A 24,504-nucleotide genomic window follows, 5' to 3' on the forward strand; every position below is an offset into this window, starting at 1 on the left:
AATTTATGTCAACCTTACAATTCTGAAGGCTGACATAAATTGTAACATTCCTGTAGCTCACTTCCGCTTCTTCCCACGCGCAGTTACGCACTTTTGCATCGCACACCAAGCTTGGCCTCGAATGTAAACGTGTAAGTTTTTAACTCGGGAGTCCCTTCAGCGGTCTGACCTCGGAGCCCATTACAGCTCGAGGAATCAAATCTCCCTTCTGTTGTCGGCTGGAGCCCATAGCTTGGAGAGATCGAAGCAAAGGAAATGATACGGGAATAGTGATCCCCCGCCCCCCGCAAAAAAACAGGCCCACTGTTTTACTGCGAGTTGTTACTATTACCCACTCCAATCTGCATCACATCTTGTGAAGTTGGCTGTGCCAGTCAATATCCAGACGTCAATTACACGCACATGGTCAGGAAGCCAGAAACAACTTCACAGCACCAAATAAATTCACCTGCGCAGAGAGATAAGAACATAAGAAGTAGGAGCAGGAGTAGGCCATACGGCCCCTCAGGCCTGCTCCGCCATTCAATAGGATCATGGCTGATCCGAATCTAGACTCACGTCCACTTCCCTGCCCTCTCCCCGTAACCCCTAATTCCCTTATCTGCTAGGAAACTGTCTATCTCCGTTTTAAATTTATTTAATGTTGCAGCTTCCACAGCTCTCTGGGGTAGCAAATTCCATAGATTTACTACCCTCTGAGTGAAGAAGTTTCTCCTCATCTCAGTTTTGAAAGGGCAGCCCCTTATTCTAAGATTATGCCCCCTAGTTCTAGTCTCACCCATCAGTGGAAACATCCTCCCTGCATCCACCCAATCAAGCCCCCTCACAATCTTATATGTTTCAATAAGATCGCCTCTCATTCTTCTGAACTCCAATGAGTAGAGGCCCAATCTACTCAACATTTCCTCATACTTCAACCCCCTCATCTCCGGAATCAACCGAGTGAACCTTCTCTGAACCGCCTCGAGAGCAAGTATATCTTTTCTTAAATATGGAAACGAAAACTGCACGCAGTATTCCAGGTGTGGCCTCACCAATACACTGTATAACTGCAGCAAGACTTCCCTGTTTTTATACTCCATCCCCCTTGCAATAAAAGCCAAGATTCCATTGGCCTTCCTGATCACCTGCTGCACCTGCATACTAACTTTTTGTGTTTCATGCACCAGGACCCCCAGATCCCTTTGTACTGTAGCACTTTGCAGTTTCTCTCCATTTAGATAATAGTCGGACATTGGTCTATCCCACCTGTGCGCACAGTCTTAGATCAGCACCTGTAGCCTAACTGCACTCTTAGTCCCACAAGACTGTGCCAGTTTACTGATATAGCTGCCAGACTCGTATCTGTAGCCCTCTCTCGTGCTGTCTCTCCTAACCAGTGGTTGGCCCTGCACTATGGCCTGACCCTTCACTCAGGTTCCTCAAGGACTAAATCAATCTGAGAATCTGAGGGACAATTGGATTTGGGGAGAAGAACCTCTTCTAAACGAATAAATGAGTGCTTACTTCCAAGAACATTTTCAGGGTTTCCACTCAAACCAGATGTCATTTACAAACCCGCCAATGTCACTGTAACCTGGCAGACTCTGTACACCTTGCGCACTATCTTCAACTGTCACGTTTGACTGGCTCAATCTATTTCACTCGAACTCACCAACGACGCAAGATATCGTTTGTAAAGACAGTTTATATGTTTTCTCGATTGCCTACTTGTAACACTCTGTGGCTAGAAAATTTACGTCGTTCGATAGGTGTATTGTTTAGAATTGTTTTAGGTCAATCGTGTCATCTTATGGGACAACAATGCCCCAACATGCTATTTCAACCATTTGCCATTCGTCGACAGCGGTGGACCTCATGTGGTTGTAATTATGGACCTTGCTGTAATATCAATGCAGATAGGAACTTGGGAACAGAGAAATGTCGAGGATATTACAGAGCGAACGCCTCTCCAGTATAACTGCCGCATGCAGGTCAAGGTCCTGGGAAGCAACGGCTAGCGGAACGGGCGCTGAGAAGCCGTTCATTAGATGGGAAATCCTGGTTCAGAGGATGCCGCAGCGCCCCTGTGATGGACGGGTCCCAAACACGAATCAGGCGGCTGAAATGTTCTCCACACCAAAACACCTTCCTCCCAAAATCCACTCGCTATTCGGCGATTCCCGCCAATATTTTAAATTCTAATACAGGTCACTATTTGTTAATTTAAAGAGATTCGTTTACAGCCGCTAAAGTGAAGGATAAGGACATCGCCGCTGACAGGCAGTGCCGAGAGCGCACTGATAAATCTAACATAGCTGGGGGCCGTGTGAAGTGAGCACTTGGTGTCCAGTACATGGGCCATTCGCCGGCACGGTGTGTGCGATTAAAGCAGTGGCAGAAATGAGATGTTTCATTAAAAGTTTGAATTGATTTTAATTCGGTGTTATTTCTGGTGTCTAACAATATTTTTCCACTGTCGAATTGTTCTTTTTTAAACATCCTGTTTAGTTACACACGCTCGGCTCCGCGCACACAATGCCAAGACTGTAGATGTGCTGAGGTGTAAATGAGAGTGTTTCTCGGGGTTCGGGGGTATTTGCGGCCAGCTGTGAGCCCCTGATGTGGGACACACAGCGCCACACAAGTAGACAGAGCGCGACGACAAATATTTGTTCCAGAACTTCACAGTACAGTGGCAGGAATCCACCCCGGCCTGACAACAGCACGACTTGCCTTCATCTTTTATGCTGAATTAGAAAGAGACGTCTCCTTTGTTTGAGACAGGCCCAGTCCAAGAAGCCACGATGACAAATCCGACCAGTGCTCTTTGAAATTCAGTTCCGAGGCTCCAGCGCTGTTTGTAAGAGCCTGTTAATAAATAATAGGGTGAAATTCTGCGTGCGATTCAACTCTCACATTGTTTTACAAACTGTACTCAAACATGTTCGACTTATAAGGTCACGAAGAGAAAACAGATGTTTTAAGGGTTGCATTTTCTCCGTCTATTAGTTGTTGCCACTTCGAGCCTGCTTTCAATATACAGACGTTATTGGGGCTCAGTTACTGGCTTGAGATAAATGCAGAACACAAACCAGCTTTAAACCTTTCAAACATTAAGTGATAACGTGTCCATCAAAGCGAGTGTCTATACACTATAAATGCATCACTAAAGGCCTTCATTACAACACAAAGGATGCTAGAAGCGCGTGTGGGTCAACCCAAGAGCTTAGAATACTTTAAAAAATACAATTATTCAGTAAAGTCTCTTAAGGCTATCACTGTTCCCTTCCATACGAGGAATGGAGAAATAACATCAGATAACGTGCAGTGAAATCATGTTAGACGCAAAAGATTAGACAAAAGTTATTAAGAAACAGATTCCGATTACAGGGCTGATATATCATCACTGATCTGTCAGAAGCAATAATTGTAACAACGAACCGAGACAGTTACAGGAATGGCTATTGTGGCTTTGATTACTTATTGAATGTGTTTATTTTCATCCCCGCGTCTTTCCCCATAACATATTGCAGGCTTAGACAGCACATTTTGTTCTGTTCATCTTGTCCTTATACATTTTAAAGGTCTGTACTTAAATAAATGTTTACAAACTGTTCATCTGATATCGCACTCTATGTAACTGACGGAGATCTGTGGGTGAGCTGTTCAGGGCCAACACGAAAAGCAAGTCGACATCACATCTGTTATCTTACATATAACTTTGAAAGGGATGTTTTAAAATTCATAGGGCAGTTAGAAAAATAAATGAGCAGGGATGAGTGATTAACAAAAACAGGCTCCATGCTGTGCTCACATTTTGAAAATCATATACAGCAACTCCAGCTATAAGGTCAATATCCACCTCACAATCCTCGTATACAGGTTTGTGAAATTATAAAGATAACGATGTTAAAGCAATCCAATTAATGGAAACATTGAAGAACTGCATTTTTATCCTTTACTGGTTGTGTGAAAACCTTGAAACTATTGGAATCCAGACTGCTACAGCGGTTCTCCTGCACTCTTTCGATATAAGCATGACATTTTGGAGTTATTTTATTGTCACATTCCAGTTTAAATGATCAATGTAAAATCAACAAATGGGTCGAATACAGCCAATATTTCAAGGCTACATTGCAAAAAATCGGCTGAAACCTTTGAACGGAATCTTCAGGGAAACACTTCGTTAAATTACAAATATTTTAATTATCAATAATATTTGTAATGTGCCATGATGCAGGTTGATACAACAGTTATCTGGACTGTCTGTGTACGCTTTTTGTTATGTTATTTTCTCGCTTTATCGTTGAATTTATTACAATAAATTATCTGCTAGTTCGGCAAAGACTGACACATGAACGAACGAGTCCCAAGCTATTAGCAAACCTTAAAACACATTTGTATTACATTTTCATTTTTAAAAATGATCAAAAGTAACATTTAATGTCCTGGATCATTCTTGTTTTGTGAAGTTTGCTGCTTGCAAAGTGGAACAGGATGGACTCGGCTTAAACTTGCAAATTAAATGTAAAACTTGTCTAAAAGCAAATATGTTCTACTAATAGATGTTTATTATTAATTTGCAAATGCTAAAAGTGACTCGTATTAGTAAAACGTGTGAATCGCTGACATACAACCGCCAATTACACATCTCCAAAATTAATTTCCTACAGCTGCCCTTCCTTGATGCCGACACTTCCAACACTTTCCTCCGGGGTAACGAGGTGTTTATTGATTGTAATTAGGAATCATTTGTGGTTTGGTGCGCGTATTGTTCGGGATGGGGGAGAGGAAATCACATTGTCAAATCCACATTCAAAGGAACTTTCAACAAATGGCCAATATACTCATATTCTGATTAAACACTTCCACTAAATCCAAAGCCTTTATGACTAGTTGGTTCTTATCTTTCCCTCTTTCCAACTAGAACGCGATAGACACAACACCGGGAACGGTGGCATAGTGGTTATGTTACTAGACTAGTAATCCAAAAACCTGGACTAATGACCCATAAAACTCTTGAATTCAAATCCCATCCACGGCAGCTGGGGAATTTATAATTCAGTTAATTAAATAAATCTGGAATTAAAAAGCTACCATCAGTAATGATACCCAGATTGTCATTAGGTTTTTTTATTTGTTCATGGGATGTGGGCATTGCTGGCAAAACCAGCATTCATTGCCCACCCCTAATTGTCGCCTTCTTGAACTGCTGCAGACCTTGTGGTGAAGGTAGTCCAGCAGTAGCAGTTTGGTACATGTGGTTCACTAATGTCCTTTCGAGGAAGGATATCTGCCGTCCTTACTAGTCTGGACTGATAATATGGCCTAGCAAGCCACTCAGTTGTACCAAACTGCTACTGTGGAAGTACCTTCACCACAAGGTCTGCAGCAGTTCAAGAAGGTGACAATTAGGGGTGGGCAATGAATGCTGGTTTTGCCAGCACCGCCCACATCCCATGAACAAATAAAAAAACCTAATGTGTGAAAGGGAATAGAAAATGTATTTAAAAAGGCGTATCCAAAACCTTGTTCAGACTATTGATCATTTGGCTCACTTGCCCTGTCGTTCAGCTCCTGCAATGTTCCCTAAATGCCTCACAGGAAGCCCCTTACAGAATTTAAGCCAATGGACCCAAAGGCACCTACAATCTGCTAATAGAACTCCTGCATAGCTTAAAAAGTGAAGTAGGTCCTGCTTAAGCATCATTCAGACAGGAGCATCTTGCTCTGTAGATGTCTGTGTACCTGCAGGTGGGTGCCGAACGATTCTTATAATTCCTTATCAGCCTGGCGACCCTCAGTTCATCCTATTCTTCTACTGAATAGCACAAATAGTGAGAGGAAGACACAAGATACAAAAAAGGAAGGCGCAGCGCACAAGAAACAATGCTGAAACTAACAGCAAGATTTTGATTTTAAACAAAAATACTCCCAGTAATTAGAAAGAAATAACTTTGTGTTTATATAGCACCTTTCATGTCCTCAGGATGTTTCAATTGTCCTTCATAGCCAATTAGTTATTTTGAAGCGTAGTCACTGTTTTGTAGGCAAACACAGCAGCCAATTTCTACCCAGTAATGAGATAAATGAGCAGTGAATCGGTTTCTTTATGGTGTCGGTTGATGGATGAATGTTGGCCAGGACACTGGGAGAATCCTGGTTCTTCTTCAAAAGTGCCGTGGAATCCTTTACATTCACCTGAACAGGAGACAGGGTCTGGTTTATCATCTCATGGGAAAAACAGCACTGCCGGCAATGCAACTCTCAAGCAGTGCACAGAAGTGTTACCTAGATAAGTGCCTGGAATTTCCATGGGGGATTTTTCCAATCATCCATCGTAAAGTCAGCAGAAGATCGGCAGAAATGTCATTTTTCTCGGGTTTCCATTGACCTTCCATATAAGTTATGGCAAGAGATCAGAGAATCCCTGCAGAAATTCAAACTCCTGGTGGTTAATCCTGGAGTGGGCCTTGAACAGAAGAACATAAGAAATAGAAACAGGAGGAGGCCATACAGCCCCTCGCACCTGCTCTGCCATACGGCCCCTCGAGCCTGCTCCGCCATACGGCCCCTCGCACCTGCTCTGCCATACGGCCCCTCGAGCCTGCTCTGCCATACGGCCCCTCGAGCCTGCTCCGCCATACGGCCCCTCAAGCCTGCTCCTCCATACGGCCCCTGGAGCCTGCTCCTCCATACGGCCCCTCAAGCCTGCTCCTCCATACGGCCCCTGGAGCCTGCTCCTCCATACGGCCACTCGAGCCTGCTCCACCATACGGCCCCTCGAGCCTGCTCCTCCATACGGTCCCTGGAGCCTGCTCCTCCATACGGCCACTCGAGCCTGCTCTGCCATACGGCCCCTCGAGCCTGCTCCTCCATACGGTCCCTGGAGCCTGCTCCTCCATACGGCTCCTGGAGCCTGCTCTGCCATACGGCCCCTGGAGCCTGCTCCTCCATACGGCCCCTGGAGCCTGCTCTGCCATATGGCCCCTCGAGCCTGCTCCGCCATACGGCCCCTCGAGCCTGCTCCTCCATATGGCCCCTCGAGCCTGCTCTGCCATACGGCCACTCGAGCCTGCGCTGCCATACGGGCCCTCGAGCCTGCTCCACCATACGGCCACTCGAGCCTGCTCCGCCATTCGGCCCCTCGAGCCTGCTCCGCCATACGGCCCCTCGAGCCTGCTCCTCCATACGGCCCCTCGAGCCTGCTCTGCCATACGGCCACTCGAGCCTGCGCTGCCATACGGGCCCTCGAGCCTGCTCCACCATACGGCCACTCGAGCCTGCTCCGCCATTCAGCCCCTCGAGCCTGCTCCACTATACGGCCCCTCGAGCCTGCTCCGCCACTCAATAAGATCATGGCTGATCTACATCAGCTCCACATTCCCGTCCTATCCCCATATCCCTTGATTCCCTTAGTGCCCAAAAATCTACCAATCTCAGTCTTAAATATGTTCAATGACTGAGCATCCATAGCCCGCTGGGGCAGAGAATTCCAAAGATTCATAACCCTCTGAGTGAAGAAATTTCTCCTCATCTCAGATCTAAATGGCCGACCCCTTATCCTGAGACTATGAACCCTAGTTCTAGACTCTCCAGCCAGGGGACTTACAACCTTCTCATTCAGAGGTGAAAATGCTATTGCTGAGCCAAGCTGACATAGAAGAAAACTTTTAGTAATTTAATGATGTTAGGGGAGTTGCCCTTAAATATAATTTGGCTGTTGGCAGCCAGCTGCTAATGTTGAATACTTCACTGACCCATTTTCCTCTTCCAGCTACCCAGAAAATATTCAAAACTGGGCAGTCAAATGGAGGAAAATTCAACATTATGTGTGGAAAAATAACATTGCCCACTGATGTTACTGTACAGTAACGGGCACCAATACTCAGTATATGAGTACACAAATCCATGCACACAATTGGCATGGATCCATTGGGTTGTCAGGGAATTTTTTAAAGTTTGCTTTGCACTAGTTGCAGTTATTCTATAACTGGTGCAAAACTGAAGGAATGTCAAACTATTTCCTAAAGGTGATTTCACACTACTTTCTGAAAGACGATCCCAGGAATTTCACTCTAAAACTATATTACACACTCTGTTGATGCAAAATAATTTCCACTTTGCGGTGTATCTGAGTCACAATATACCCTGCAAAGCTGAAATCATTTCACATCAATGCAAAATGTGCAGCCTAATTGGTCTATTATACTTTTTTTTTAATGAATGGCATATTATGTCAATATTTAGTTCATTTCATTAGTTTAAAGGGAAAAAGTAATTTACCCAAGATTTATTGTTGATATTCATGTATTTAGTGTTAAGCCGGTTAGGAATGCAACTTTACTTAACATTCACTTCATTTTTCTTTAACTGCACAAAATATTTCTATGTTTTTTGGCATTACAGGTTTGTATCCATCACTCCCTTGTTCCATGATTTTTATTTTTCACCATTATGACATCTCTTTCACTTTCATATAGAATGAATAGATCAGCTGATATTGCAATTTAATATGCACCTGTTGAACACTCCCTGAGAATCATTGGCCGGAATTTTAACCTGGAGATGGGTAGGGAGTGGGGCGGGGCTAGAAAGCGGGCGGGAAACCCGGGAGAATGGTTTCCCACAGGCCCTGCCGAATTTAACAGCAGGGCCTGATTAACATTTCAAAGCTCTGTTTCCCGCCCGCAGCCAGCCAGATGGAGAGGCTGGCTGGCCGTCGTGCGGGTAGGCATAGGCACTAAGCTGCAGAGAGGAGGGAGGGAGGTATCAGTGGGGTGGGGGGGAGCGAGGTGAATCGGGGCTGGAGGAGGATCGGGGAGGGTGGTTGTAGGCCGGAGGAGGATCGGGGCCAGAGGATAGACGCTGGAGGATCATTGAGGCTGGAGGCGGGAGGCCAGGAAGCCAATCAGGAGCCGGAGGGAGGAGGTCGGAGGTCGGAAGGCCGGGAAGGCGATTGGGGGCCGAGGGGGAGGTCAGAGGCTGGAGAGGGGATCTGAGACCTTGTGGGGGGAGATCGGAGGTCGGGGGGATAGCGGAAGTGTCAGGGGTTGTCCGATCGTGGGGGTGGGTGAGGCAGGGATGCTGGATCCAGGAGGTAAGTGGAAATGCACTTACCTCCTGGATCCAGCAGTCCTTGCCTCCCTTTATCTGACGGGTTCCCCAAGGCCCAGGAAACCCAACCAGCCAGAATTAAATTTAAAATGGTGGATCACCATGAGGCACGCCAGCCTCATTATAATATTTAAATGGGAGTCTTGCCTCCTGGGAGCAGCTTGGCTTGCCACCCCCCATCCCAACTCCATTAAAACTGGAAGTGGGTGGGTTGGAGGCGGGTTCTGGTCGGGATTCAATTTTTTAACTCTTTAACCTCCCACCTGATCCCAACTCACCCATTTTTGGGGGTTAAAATTCCCTCCATTAGTTCCATGTTTTATATTATTATTCTTTCTTCATCAATTTAGGGTTGGATTGTACCATTTTATAGATATTTAGATTCTATTATACCTGCAAATTTTATATATATGTCAAATCCTTGAAATGCAATTATAAAGTAGTACTGACAAGATTTGGTATAAATTTCATCACTCAATTTATGAAATATTCTTTGGTTTACTATTTAATGAAAAGTTATAAAATGCATTATACTATAAGTCTAATGCTAAATTTAAAAGAAAAAAATACATATTGTCTGTCTTGTAGAATGCTATAATTCCATTCATTGACCCTTAACCCTTAGAGCACTAAAGACAAAATGAAACTTCTCGGCCTCAATTGGCTGAAAACTGGTCTTCACAGCCAACTTTAAGCCCTGGGCAATTTTTCCCACCAATGATTGTTCCACCTTCAAAATGGACAGAGAGACAGAGCAGAGATACATTCAAATGAGTGTCTGAGCTGTATATTGTCCTCCTTTCAGTAATTTCCGATGTCTTCTGGATTTTAGTAGCATCTATATTTTTGCTAACATTAGCCAATGGAGGAGAATATAGTCCATCAACTTTAAAAAGAAGAGCGGGGTTGAAATTTCCATTCGGGTTCTCCCAATCGTCCGCCATAACTTCAGCGAAATATTGGCAGAAACGTTAGAGACGTGGCATAAATGGCATTTGAGCCATTTCTCCGAAGTTTCCACTGATCGATTGCTGTAGTTATGGCAGACAACTGAGAGAACCCTCGTGGAAATTCAACCCCAGTTAGAATGGGGTGTGTAATAAAATTGGTAAAATAACATTAAAATTAAAATTAAAAGATAGTGTGGGGGGAGAAGGGAAAACAGGGCAAACAGAAATACATTTTATAAAATTCAATTTTAAAATGTTTCAGTTAAGTAGGTTTTTACTGTAATAAAACTATTCCTGATACCCAAATAACTTTTATTGCAGTAATATTTGGTGTTTGGTTCAGCTTCGCAGCATTCAAGTCAAAAACTTTAAGTCCAAAATGGCTAGCTGGGAGAGACTGGAATTCTCCATTGCAGACAGATGTTAAAGTGTTGATTGCAATCCCAGTTAAGGCTAGTAAATAGTTATATTGGAAAATGACAACCACAAAATTCATGAACATGTCCCTAATAATTGACTAAATTGATGGTTTTCGAAGCTGCATGAGAAACATTTACTGGCCAACATTAGACTGGCAGGAAATCTGCTTAAATAGAATTTCCATCAATCAGAACTAAGACTGAGAATTTACTGACATCTGGAAAAAAACTATCCTGGTTTCCCTTTCCAGCTACTGTAGAAAAAAAAAATTCATTCAATCAATTGTGATTTTCCTGTAATATACTATAAATATTTTCCCTCAAACTAATATAAGTAATGGATGAGTGCAGCTGCAACAACACTCAAGAAGCTCGACACCATCCAGGACAAAGCAGCCCGCTTGATTGACACCCCATCCACCACCTTAAACATTCACTCCCTCCACCACCCTCGCACTGTGGCTGCAGTGTGTACCATCTACAAGATGCACTGCAGCAACTCGCCAAGGTTTCTTCGGCAGCACCTTCCAAACCCGCGACCTCTTCCACCTAGAAGGACAAGGGCAGCAGGCACATGGGAACACCACCACCTCCAAGTTCCCCTCCAAGTCACACACCATCCTGACTTAGAAGTATATCGCCGATCCTTCATCGTCGCTGGGTCAAAATCCTGGAACTCCCTACCTAACAGCACCGTGGGAGTACCTTCACCACACGGGCTGCAGCGGTTTAAGAAGGCGGCTCACCACCACCTTCTCGAGGGCAACTAGGGATGGGCAATAAATGCTGGCCTTGCCAGCGACGCCCAGATGCCATAAGTGAATAAAAAAAATTATTTCAGAAATGTGCACAAAGCAAAGTAAATGTAATTTGTAATTTCAGACATCAGAATCCCTGAAAGCCACAGAAATATTAGGAATTAGACGGAAGCCTTTGTTATAACTTGGCATTTGGGAGCTAGCCTGATGTAACCTCTCGTCTGTATAGATAGTGTTCAGAACTCTGTGGCTGAGATTTTCCTCAAGGCCTCTCCCACTCCATCACTGTAAGTTTGCCAGAAGTGTGACGGAAACCTTGTTGATGGGTACATGGGATTTCCACCGAACTGCCAAAGCTAAGGCGGTGAGGTGAAGAGCTCCAGAGGATAATTCTGGCCAATAGGAAAATAGTGCCAACTTTGTGAAGTAAGTCTTACCTTTGGGTATATTTGATACTTGTGGGGGGGGGGGGTGCGGGAGAGCGAAAGAAAGCAGAGGGAAAGGAACTTAAAAAATTCAAATAAAACAGTGAAAAATTGGCACCAAAGTCCCAATATTTGTTTTGAATTCCAATTTTTTTTTTGAAGAGCTTGACTTTTCTGTCCAAAGAAACAATTCAGCCTGGCTTGTAGCTTCAAGAGCCTAATAGGTTTAAAACTGAGAAGAAATATGTTGTAGCTTTTTGTAAAAGTAAATTTGTCCAAATCAAAAATTGTGGCTTCTAAGCTACAAGAGATTTGCAGTGGAACACACAGCGGTGGATTTTGAAGTGACTGCTTCCATTGATTGGGAGGCGGGTGGACAAGCCAGCCGCCAGCTCAATGGAAGCAGTCGGAGTCCCGAACCATTTTCACGATCTAGCTTCATTAGAATTCCATTGGCGAGCTGCTTGCACCTCCGGAGCTAAATTGTATCAGGGTCTTATTGACACATTTGCACGGGTAATGAGATGCCCACCTCCTTCTGGCAGGCACTCAGACTGCCCATTTCAAGGCATCCACCAAAATCATGGTGGCCCAGGCGTCAGCAGGAATGAGGCTGTAGGTGCTGCAACACCATTTTCATTGCGCGACCGCCCCATTCCCACCCAATGTGGGGGAGAGGGGGGAAGGAAAATCAGCCCTTTTATTCATTCTAAAATAGTCACAGGAGCATCAGTTATAATGATGCTGCAGCTCAAAAGAGGAAGAGAAAGTTACATAGGTAACTCTAGATATTAGAAACAAGATATTCAAAAATACTGCAGTGCTTTAGAAGGGGGAATCAGTTGAACAAACGGCTTTAAATCAACCAATTACTATATACAAGTGGCCATAGCAAACATATACACCTTAACTGTGATGTGAATATTAAACAAAATTGCAAAAGAGAATAACCACAGAAAGACCCCACTATAATAGAGATCATAGTATGTCATTGAGTATCAAAGCAAGGATATATTAAATTATTTTTTCCCCTTTTTTTTCTCTCTCACATGGCAGCTGTTGATAATTCTGCCATTGCCATTTACACCTCATCTAGATTCATCTTTTGTTTCTTTTCTTGTCCCATTACCATCTCCTTTTGCCTTGCGCCATCTTCCCTTTTGTCTTTTAATCTCTCCTGCCTTCCAGCCTATCACAGACCTTCCCTTTTTTCTTTCCTCCCCCCTCCCTTTCCCTGCCCCACACTTGCTTAAAAATCTGTTACTTCTCTAACCTTTTCCAGTTCTGACGAAGGGTCATCGACCCGAAACGTTAACTTTGTTTCTCTCTCCACGGTGCTGCCTGACCTGCTGAGTGTTCTGCTGAGTGTTTCCAGCATTTTCTGTTGTCATTTCTGATTTCCAGCATCCGCAGTATTTTGCTATTGTGCTAATGTATTAAATGACTAGCTGGGGGGCCCCGGCATTGCCAGGGCTTTTTTGTAAAACGGCAGTTTACAGGGCCGCGTGGTTTACGGCTGGCCGCTGCCGCTCCCCCGCTCTGTGTCTCGGGCCAAGCGGTTGTCAGGCCCGGACCGAGTGACCCCAACTCACCTCCTGCTCCGGCGGACCACCGCAGCTGCCCCGCTCGCTGTTGAGTAAAAGCAGTGAACAAAATGGCGGCTACGTTTCGGGAGGCTGCAGGATTAGGTCCCGCCCACACATGGAATGAAACGCCCCCTGTGACGCACCGATTGGTCAACCATCAGGTCACTGAACTGTAGGATTGGTCAACCATCATGTCACTCAATGCTAATGAGCGGTAGGATTGGTCAACCGCTAATGAGCGGATTTTTGAACGTTTTTTGTATACTGTCCGAACAATTTTTGTCCGACCAAAAAGTAGATACACCTATGAAACTCCCCTAATCATAAGCTTTCTTTTGATATAACATATGTGTAGGTACGCTCTATAACTTTTGAGTGTATAGCGGACAGACAGACAGACATACAGACAGACAGACAAACAGATGGACGGATCCTTTTATATATATAGATACTGTTCTGAGGAGCAGCAATTCCAGGGCTGCCCAAAAATAAGCATATTTCCAGAGGAAAATTCATTATCAGATGGTCTGAGGAGGCACTGAGGTAAATGATTGAAGCTTCGCTGATGGGTAGCCTTTTACCAATTAAGACCATATCATCCCACCAATCACACAACAGCTGCTATACCATACACTAGCATAATAACTGAATTTGTTCTTTGGGTACAAAGGGGACATTCAAATTGCCTTCCCCTTTTTAGTCCTAGACTCCCAAAATTAATTTTGCTAAACATTTCTTACCATTTAGACTCCTGATCCATCTATTAGAAGATAACAGATAACTGGTAATACAAACAATGGTGGACAGGAAAAGACCCTCTGGTCCATCCAGCCTGTTCTGCACAATTGTGATACCTTGTGCGTCACAATATACACACGCCCCACCCCACTCAAAACCATGTGACCTCCCGGGAGAGGCGAAAAAACAGATAAAAACCCAGGCAAATTTTGGGGGGAAAAATCTGGGAAATTCCTCTCCGAACCCCTTCGGCAATCAAAACAAGTCCAGGAGATCATCTGGCTCTGATAATTCTATGCAGTATCTACCTTTTGTAGGAGGTGATTTCTGCCCCCAGCCAGAAACAGGTCCACCTCTCACTTGAAGGAATTCAGCAAATCAGCATCCACCGTGTGAGCCAATAGCCTGTTCCAGAGGTCCGCTATTCTCTGGGAAAAGAACCATCTCCTGACGTCTAACCTAGATCCGGCCTTATACAAATTGTGACCCCTGGTCCTCCCTAGCCTTTTTAATTGGAGCAAACTGTCAACTCAAACACAATCTATTCCTCTCATCATCTCATAAGCCTCGATCAAATCACCCCAAAGTCTACCCTTCTCTAAAGTGTAGAGTCCCAGCTCTTTTAGCCTATCTTGATAACTAAGATGGTTCAAACTGGGAATTAATCTAGCGGCCCTTCTCTGCACCCTTTCCAAAGCCTCAATATCACCCACCATGTGAGAAGACTAAGTCTGGGCACAGTATTCTAACTGAGGTCTGACCAAGGTCTTGTACAAGGACAAAATAGTATACTTTGTCTTATAGTCAATTGTCCTATAAATGCACCCCAAAACCCCACTCACTCTAGCTATCGTTTCATGGTTGTAACACAACCGTTACGTTACAACTTGGTTGATTAACTTTTATTTTTGCTGCTCCTTAATTTGGCTTTTCCAGATCCTAACCCCAAATGATCAGGTGTAAATTATTTGCTAGATATTGCAGTTTCAGTAAAAAAATCGATAGCAAGAGATATTTTCGACATTACCGCTTCCAGCATATGCCATGAAATTGCAAATAACTAGCCTATGATTTTCCACTCATTAATTTTAATGGACAGATAATCACAAGATGGGGTCTTTAATTTCCCAATATGAGCTCCTAGCATGTGCTGGGAATGCTGAAGCAGTAAATATCCCCATTATGCCTCATCACATCCTTACTATATCCCAAAGTGCTTCACAACCAATGAATTACTGTAGAAGTACAGTAACTGTTACGTGGGTAAATTCAGCAGCCATTTTGCACACAGCAAAGTTGGACAAACAGCAAGTGAGATGAATAACCAGATAGCCTGCCTTTTGATGTTGTTGGTCGAGGGAAGCATGTTGGCCAGGACACTGGAGAGCTTTGTGTCGTTTTCCACCTGAACAACCAGATAGGACTTTGGTTTTACTTGTGTGGAGTTTGAATTTGCAACCTTGTGTGAGAAGGTGAGAGTGCATACAGCTGAGCCAAGCTGATACCTAACTGAATAACCTTTCCCCCTGCCTTCTCCCTATTACCCCATACCTTCCTCTGCTGCAAATGTTATTACCATTACTTTAAATGATACAATGGCCTCTGCTTTACCTATTCCCCATGGCAAAACATTACATGCTCCAACAATTCCACTCATAGTTTCTCCTAACCTCTCTCCTCACTCTCTTAAGTGACAATTTTAAATTGACTCTCTCTCATCATTGACTCCTCAACCTTAGGAAAAAGTCTTTCCCTTTTCACTTTATTAAAATCCTTCATAATTTTCAGAATCTTATTAAATCTCCTGTAAGCCTTCTCTGTGCCAGTAGAAATAATTGCAGTATCTCAAGTCATAACAAGGTTGATTCCCATGAGGAATAGACAGATCCCTGAAGATGAGAAAAATACAGATATAGCATGGTGGGGTTCATCTTCTTTAGGCTAATTTGAATCCTGTGCATCATAACCTGTTTAAATCCAGTTTCAATCCAGCTGTGAACAGACCACTGAATATATTTATATGACAAATATGTGAGAGGAACATCTGGGCATTCCATTATGTGGCATCAGAGAGGTTTTTGTCTCCTTCTATCACTGTACTCTTCTCTCTTATACATTGGAGGGGGTGAGGAGGGAGCAATGTTCATCTGCCTACCACCCTGGTCACACTGAAAAACAGGGCACTGGGCAGACAATTAAAAAAATAACCTCTCCCACTGCCCGCCTGAGGCCCGCACAACACAATGTTCAAATGGGCCTTGAAATGGATAGTCAGCGCTCGCACCCAAAACAGACAGGAGCTTTATTCTATTCTCCCAATTTCTCCGTCTCCATTGCATCTGTTCCGACGATGTCGCCTTCCATACTAGTGATTCCGATATGTCTTCCTTTTTCCTCAAATGAGGATTCCCCTCTACCGTGGTTGACATGGCCCTTAACCGTGTCCGTTCCATTTCCCGCACCTCTGCTCTCACCTCTTCCCCTCCCTCCCAGAACCATGATAGGGTTCCCCGTGTCCTCACCCCACCAGCCTCCACATTCAACAGATCATCCTGCACCATTTCCACCACCTCCAGCATGATCCCACCACCAAACACATCTTCCCCTCCTCTTTCAGCATTCCTCCGCGACACCCTGGTCCACTCCACAATCACCCCCAACTCCCATTCCCCTTCCCACGGCACCTTCCCGTGTAAGCGCAGGAGATGCAACACCTGCCCTTTTACCTCCACCCTTCCCACTGTCCAGGGCCCCAAACATTCCTTCCAGGTGAAACAGCAATTTACTTGTGCTTCTTGCAATTTAGTATACTGTATTCGCTGCTCACGATGCGGTCTCCTCTACACTGGGGAGACCAAACGCAGGTTGGGTGACCGCTTTGCGGAACACCTCCGTCCAGTCCGCAAGGGTGACCCTGAGCTTCCGGTTGCCTGTCACTTTAATTCTCCGCTCCACTCCCACTCTGAGCTCTCCGTCCTCAGCCTCTTGCACTGTTCCAATGAAGCGCAACGTAAACTTGAGGAACAGCACCTCATCTTTCGATCAGGCACTTTACAGCCTTCTGGGCTCAACATCGGTTTCAACAATTTCAGACCATAACCTCTGCCCCCATTTTTTTTCACATGGTAGCTGTTGATGATTCTGCCATTCCTATTTATACCTCATCTAGAGTCATATTTTGCTTCTTAACTTGTCCCATTACCATCTCCTTTTGCCTTGCTCCATCATCCCTTTTGTCTTTTAATCTCTCCTGCCTTCCACCTTATTGCAGACCTTCCCTTTTGTTCTTTCCTCCTGTTCTGTTGCAGCCGCACTGAAAATGGCAAAAGAAAATGCGATGCTACTGATTTTTGGGAGGCCTGGAGGAACACAATTGCTCTTTCTCACCCCACAAAAACCTGGTCACCGTTTCCCAGTTGATCAGTGGAAACCCCTCCCCCCTCCCCCAACCCCGCCCCACAGGATTGCCTCCTTTAAGGGAATACTTCCAGCTTGGAATGCATTGACTGTTATTTAGGTAAATACAGCAGCCATTCAATGCCAGAAATGACCCACAACCAGTAATGGGATTAATGACCAGTTGGTCTGTTTTTTATGCTATCAGTCATGGGAGGAATATTGTCTGTGAACTCAGGAAAACTATCTGCTCTTCTTTGAAAAGCATTCTGGGATCTTTAACTTCCATCTAGGACCTTGGTTTAATGTTTCACCCAAAGGCTGGTGTTTTCGAAAATGCACACTCCTTCACCGCTGTACTGGAATGTCAATCTATATGGTCTCATAAGCAACAAAAAATCTCTGTGGCAGCAGTAATGAGCACCAAACATTACATTTCTAAGCATTGTTTTGTTAGTTATTAAAGGGTGTAACAAGACATTGAACCTGAAATTGTGTCGGCCAACAATCCTGGCACTTATGCGGAGATTGAATCTGCTCGTGCTCGCCACTGCTGACCCCACTGGAACATGCAGGGTCAAGGAAGGACCCCTAATTAGCACTAATACAGAAAATGCTGGAAATACTCAGCAGGTCAGGCAACATCGAGGAGAGAGAAACAGAGTCAACGTTTCGGGTCGAACCCTTCATCAGAACTGGAAGAGGTTAGGGAGGAGAGATTCTTGCTTAAAAACACTGACTCTGTTTTTCTCTCCTCGATGCTGAGTGTTTCCAGCACTTTCTGTTGTTACCCTAATTAGCATATAGGTGGGAGGTGCCACCTCACTTGGGTGCATCATGGGTGACATGAATCTTGTCATTCATGTGGAAATGACTTATGAAATAATACTGGGTGGCCTGCTGGTGGCGCTGTCCAGGGAGAGTATAAATACTCGGGCATGGGCCCAGCTTGCTCAGGACATTCTTTAACAGGAACTAGTGAAGGACACAACTAGGTCTCCATGTTGAAAAACAGTTGATTAAAGCCTTGATTAATACTCAGACCAAGTGCCTAGTAGTTTTCTTATGTCAATGGGCACCCACAAATTCCGGATGCCGCAAAAGGCGGCCTCGGTGCCAAGCTAGGTGTGGCATTGCCGCCCCCAACAGAAAGAATTAATGTGGTGCCCCCTTGGATCACTTTCAATTAAAAAGTACAGGAATTGCCCATTATTTTTGGAGGGCTGGTCACTTCCCTGACTGAGATCCCCAAGGTCGTCCTCCACTTCCACCAATCCTGAGACTGGTCTGCCTTTTTTATTCCAGGTGTACCAGCGTCTGAAGTTATATTAAGCGTCTGAGTGGCTGAAGTCATGAAGCTCTTTTTCCTCTGACATTTCTGTCCTTGTAAGTGGTGGACAAAGTTTCTAACCATTACAAAACCCCAGAAATACTGGCAGCATACACCGAGACCCAGTGTATTCAGGCCCAGGACTGTTTTGCAGAACTTTCGCTGCACTCGGCCCTGAATTACAGTGGGAGTTCGCCAGAAGGGCTATGGAATTTTGTCCCCGGCTTTGAATGTAGACTCGAATGAATATCTCAATATTTATTTCCACCAGAGGGCAGTCACACATGCATTAACAAGGAATTGCCATACTGATATAGCTGTCTGTAAATGTGGAAGACAGTACAACAGTAAAAAGACTAACTGCTCTCAATGAGTGAACAAACAGACAATAAAAGCCACAGAATTTCTGTCAAGCTGATAACTATAATGCATTGGTGCACATGATATATAATCCTGCAGCGAGAGATTGGGATTCTGGATAAAACAATTAATCTATGATCAGCAAGTTAACCACTGCTTGGAACAGAAACCCTGTTGAATAAGAATTATTAGTGCTGTGACAGGTAGTTCTGTCAGGCAAATAATGAATGAGTTAATTTTAGGAGTGACATGATCGGAGACTCCAGCATAATGGCCCAGAAATTGGTGTCAGGGGCTCCCCGCGGGTGCAAGCCCCCGACCTACACTTACATAGCGCGCCGACAGTTGAAGCCTGGCCCTGCGTGGATTTCCTGTCAGTGGCCCGGTTCAGCTCCCGGCGCGCTGTACTTGTGTGATCCAGCGGCATAGTTAGTTCGATGAGCCGGCTGGGATCACGTGAGCACTGGGCAACCAATGGGAGGTTGCAAAAGTTCATTCATGAGTTTGATAGTAAGAACTGTCAAACTCATGAAAACTCCAGGCGCCCAAAACAGTACTTAAACTTCAAATAAAAGTTTTTTAAAATCCCACTAATTAAATGAACTATTAATAACTGTAAAAAACTAATTTAAACAATTATTCAAATTTTTGAAAAAAATAATTTTTTAACAAATTGGGTCTAAAAATACACTTACCTTACTGTAAAGTCTTTAAAAATAATAAACTTGTGGAAAAAAAATTCTAACTTTAATTGATAGACCACTTCCTTTTAAAACTAAGTACTTACGTCTGCTTTTTTCTCGTGTAAAAACTGGAGGCCTTATCGCACGGGCAACCCTGTAAAAAAAAAAGAATTTCAGCGCGCACGCGCAGACTCCTGCACGCACGCGTTCCACCTCTGAACCCCTTTGTTCAGAGGAAAGGAAATGCCAGTTTTCCGCGCATGCGCTGTGCATGCTGAAAACCGGCACTTCCAACAGGCCCACGTGTGAGTACATGGTGCTTACTCATGCGTTGGGACCCGAATTACTGGGCCATAGTGTATAGTACAATGAAAAGAAATCTGGGCAACACAAAACATATGTTCGAATAAATTTAAATAACTCTTAAAAAGTATTCGGCTTTACGTTTTACAAAACGTTATTGGTGGGGACTGGGTGGCACAGTGGGTTAAGAAGAGCATCTTTTCACCTTTGTACCCAGATTTGAATCAAACCCAATCCGATGCAGTGAAAGGCTTCTTCCAGGAGCTGTAAAAGACCTCCATGAAAATGAAGCAGAAAGTCTCAATCCATTTCAAGTGAGCAAAACAAACTACTCATATATTGGCACTATCTTTGCAATCTCACTAATGCCAATTCTGCGATTCATGTTTCAAACCTCATCTGCTTTCTGGTTCTGAATTGAGAAAAACAGATTTCAGAAATCGGCCACATATGTGGATTGTCACACAATGTCACAAACCTGTGGACTTCTACTAAATCACTGCATAATACACCACCACAAGTCATAGAGTCATAGAGTTTTACAGCACAGAAAGAGGCCCTTCGGCCCATCGTGTCTGCGCCGTCCATCAATCCCTGGCCAGTCTAATCCCATTTTCCAGCATTTGGTCCATAGCCTTGTATGCAATGGCATTTCAAGTGCTCATCCAAATGCTTCTTGAATGTTGTGAGGGTTCCTGCCTCCACCGCCCTTTCAGGCAGAGAGTTCCAGATTCCAACCACCCTCTGGGTGAAAAAGTTCCTCCTCAAATCCCCTCTAAATCTCCTGCCCCTTACCTTGAATCTATGCCCCCTTGTTATTGACCCCCCTACTAAGGGGAAAAGTTCCTCTTTATCTACCCTACCTATGCCCCTCATCATTTTGTACACCTCAATCAGGTCCCCCCTCAGCCTTCTTTGCTCCAATGAAAACAACCCCAGCCTGTTTAGTCTTTCTTCATAGCTGAGGCGCTCCATCCCAGGTAACATCCTGGTGAATCTTCTCTGCACCCTCTCTAAAGCAATCACATCCTTCCTATAGTGAGGCGACCAGAACTGCACACAGTACTCCAGCTGTGGCCTCACCAGCGTTTTGTACAGCTCCATCATAACCTCCCTGCTCTTATATTCTATGCCTCGGCTAATGAAGGCAAGTATCCCATATGCCTTTTTAACCACCTTATCTACCTGTTCCGCTGCCTTCAGGGATCTATGTATATGCACACCAAGGTCCCTCTGACCCTCTGTACTTCCTAGGGTCCTACCACTCATTGTGTACTCCCTTGCCTTATTTGTCCGTCCAAAATGCATCACCTCGCACTTTTCAGGGTTAAATTCCATTTGCCACTTTTCCGCCCATCTGACCAACTCGTTTATATCTTCCTGTAGCCTGAGGCTTTCCTCCTCACAATTTACCACCCCACCAATTTTTGTGTCATCTGCGAACTTACTGATCATACCTTTTACATTCTCATCCAAATCATTTATGTAGATCACAAACAGCAAGGGACCCAGCACCGATCCCTGAGGTACCCCACTAGACACAGGCTTCCAGTCACAAAAGCAACCTTCGACCATCATCTTCTGCCTCCTGCCACTCAGCCAGTTTAGGATCCAACGCGCCAAGGCGCCCTGGATCCCATGGGCTCTTACCTTCTTGACCAGTCTCCTATGCGGGACTTTGTCAAAAGCTTTACTGAAGTCCATGTAAACCACATCCACAGCATTTCCCTCATCCACACACCTAGTCACCCCCTCGAAAAATTCAATCAGATTTGTCAGACATGATTTACCCTTGACAAAGCCATGCTGACTATCCCCAATTAATCCTTGCCTCTCCAAGTGGAGACTAATTTTGTCCCTCAGAATTTTTTCCAATAATTTCCCTACCACAGATGTTAGGCTCACTGGCCTGTAATTCCCTGGTTTATCCCTGCTACCCTTCTTGAATAATGGTACTACGTTAGCTGTTCTTCAGTCCTCTGGTACATCCCCTGTGGCCAGAGAGGTTCTGAAAATTTGTGTCAGAGCCCCTGCAATCTCCTCCCTTGCCTCACACAACAGCCTGGGATACATCTCGTCCGGGCCTGGGGATTTATCCACTTTTTGGCCTGCTAAAACCGCTAGTACCTCCTCCCTCTCGATGCTAATATGTTCAAGTATGTCACAGTCCCCTTGCCCGATTTCTATGTCTACATCATCTTTCTCCATAGTGAACACAGATGCAAAAAATTCATTTAAAACCCCGCCTACATCATCTGGCTCTACACACAGATTGCCACTTTGGTCCCTAATGGGCCCTAACCCTTTCCCTGGTTATCCTCTTGCCCTTAATATACTTATAAAACATCTTAGGATTTTCCTTTATTTTGCTCGCCAGTGTTATTTCATGGCCCCTCCTCGCCCTCCTAATTTCTTTTTTAAGTATGCCCCTGCACTTTTTATACTCCTCTAGGGCTTCCTTCGTCTTTAGTCTTTTGTAACTGCCAAAAGCCCCCCTTTTTTTCCTAATGCATTTTTGTATATCCCTTGTCATCCAAGGTTCCCTTTGCTTGTTGGTCCCACCCTTGACCTTTACAGGAGCATGTTGGCGTTGTACTCTCTCTATTTCCCCTCTGAAAGCCTCCCACTGCTTTGATGTGGATTTTCCTATAAGTAGCTGCTCCCAGTCCACTTTGGCCAGATCCTGCCTTATCATATTAAAATCGGCCATCCCCCAATTTAGAACCCTTATTTCCGGGCCGTCAGTGTCTTTTTCCATGACCACCTTAAATCTCACCGAATTATGGTCACTGTCGCCAAAATGCTCTCCTACTGACACTTCCACCACTTGCCCGGCTACATTCCCTAGAATTAGGTCCAGTACCGCCCCCTCTCTTGTAGGACTTTCTACATGTTGGCTCAAAAAGCTCTCCTGGATGCACTTTAAGAATTCTGCACCCTCTAAGCCTTTCACACTCTGACTATCCCAATTAATATTGGGGAAGTTGAAATCCCACACTATTATTACCCTATTATTTTCGCACTTCTCTGAGATTTGCCTACATATCTGTTCCTCTATCTCCCCCTGACTGTTTGGGGGCCTATAGTACACTCCCAGCAAGGTGCTTGCCCCCTTTTTGTTTTTAAGTTCTACCCATATGGCCTCATTAGAGGAACCCGCTAATATATCATCCCTCCTTACAGCAGTAATTGACTCCTTAATTAATATTGCAACACCCCCTCCCCTTCTACACCCCCCTCTGTCTCTCCTGAAGATTCTATACCCCGGAATATTGAGCTGCCAGTCCTGACCCTCCCTCAATCATGTCTCCGTGATAGCAACAATATCGTACTCCCATGTGTTCAACAACAACTTCAGTTCATCCACCTTATTTGCAAGACTCCTTGCATTAAAATAAATGCCTTCCAGCCTTGCCATATTCCCTTTTGCCTTCACATATTTTCTCTGCCTTCCCAGCTGACTTGTTTTTTCCTCTGTATTTGGCTGCAAATCACCCCCTACTATAGCTCCACTCTGTATCCCATCCCCCTGCCAAGTCATTGCATCATTGCACAATGAATTCTGAGACAAGCGATCCAAACCTGGAAGCAGGTCTACAGTAACTAAAGGCTGGAGAACTAGATGGGCCTTTACCCTCACTGCCACTAAAGCTCCTGTCTGCATAGGACTCGTTTTAGAAAGAAAGATTTTCTGAAGTTGGGTGAATGCACATTGTTGGGGCAGAATAGAGGGAACTTTATTCGCCAGGCTGCACTACATAGAATCCAACAGTGGGTGTAAAATATGGAAAAGCTATTCCATTTCCCAGTAACTTGATGAACACAAAATTTCAGCAAAATCGTATAACGAAAATTTGCACGCAGAATTTAAGCGAGACAGCAGCACAAAATACATTTGCTGTAATATTTTGAAGCCATCTCACAGATGCGGCTTAATTTATCCTATATTCTTCAGAAGGTGTTTAGAAAATGTTATATTCAATATATTCTCAAACAAAAAAGATCTGAAGCTAAGGCTGTAATTTTGGTGGCATTCAGAGAGCTTGTTAACTACCTGGATAATCCGATTTTGAGAGGCTGTTCCCATTTTGCAACATTTTCAGCGTGTTGCACATCATGCACCAAACACGCCAGCTGATTTTGCCGTGTTCAGCAACTAGCTGAATACTTGACAGTTGCACCTGCAGCATAAAAGCGGACCTGTAATATTGCTCTCTTTCAGATGCCAGAACTTTGGCCTAGAAATTAGCTATAGCCCCGCCAGCTCGCTGGCGGCCAGAATTTACCGCTGGGCGCGGAGCCACTCGCGCCCAGCCGATATTCAGTTTCAGCGCCCAAAGTTGAGGACGGCCACTGTTCAAGGGTGTGGCCGCCCCCGCTTGGGGCGCTGAAACTGAATATCGGCGTGCTAGTGGCCGCAGCGCCACCCGCAGCGGAGCGGCAGGCTGCGGTACTGC

At 44.6% G+C, this 24,504-nt stretch overlaps 1 long non-coding RNA gene across 1 annotated transcript; it reads right to left on the reverse strand.

The window, feature by feature from the left end:
- Nucleotides 1-2,429: 2,429 nt before the first annotated feature.
- LOC147115703 (uncharacterized) lies at nucleotides 2,430-6,401 on the reverse strand. The gene is made up of 3 exons (XR_015078586.1): nucleotides 6,274-6,401; nucleotides 5,957-6,183; nucleotides 2,430-2,850 (listed from the first exon to the last, which is right to left on the reverse strand). It is a non-coding gene; the product is annotated as an uncharacterized LOC147115703 (long non-coding RNA).
- Between the last annotated feature and the right edge of the window lie 18,103 nt (nucleotides 6,402-24,504).

The sequence above is a fragment of the Somniosus microcephalus genome, chromosome 6 (genome assembly GCF_052327205.1).
Source record: "Somniosus microcephalus isolate GS21.2 chromosome 6, FLI_Smic_1.0, whole genome shotgun sequence".
NCBI lineage: Eukaryota > Metazoa > Chordata > Chondrichthyes > Squaliformes > Somniosidae > Somniosus > Somniosus microcephalus.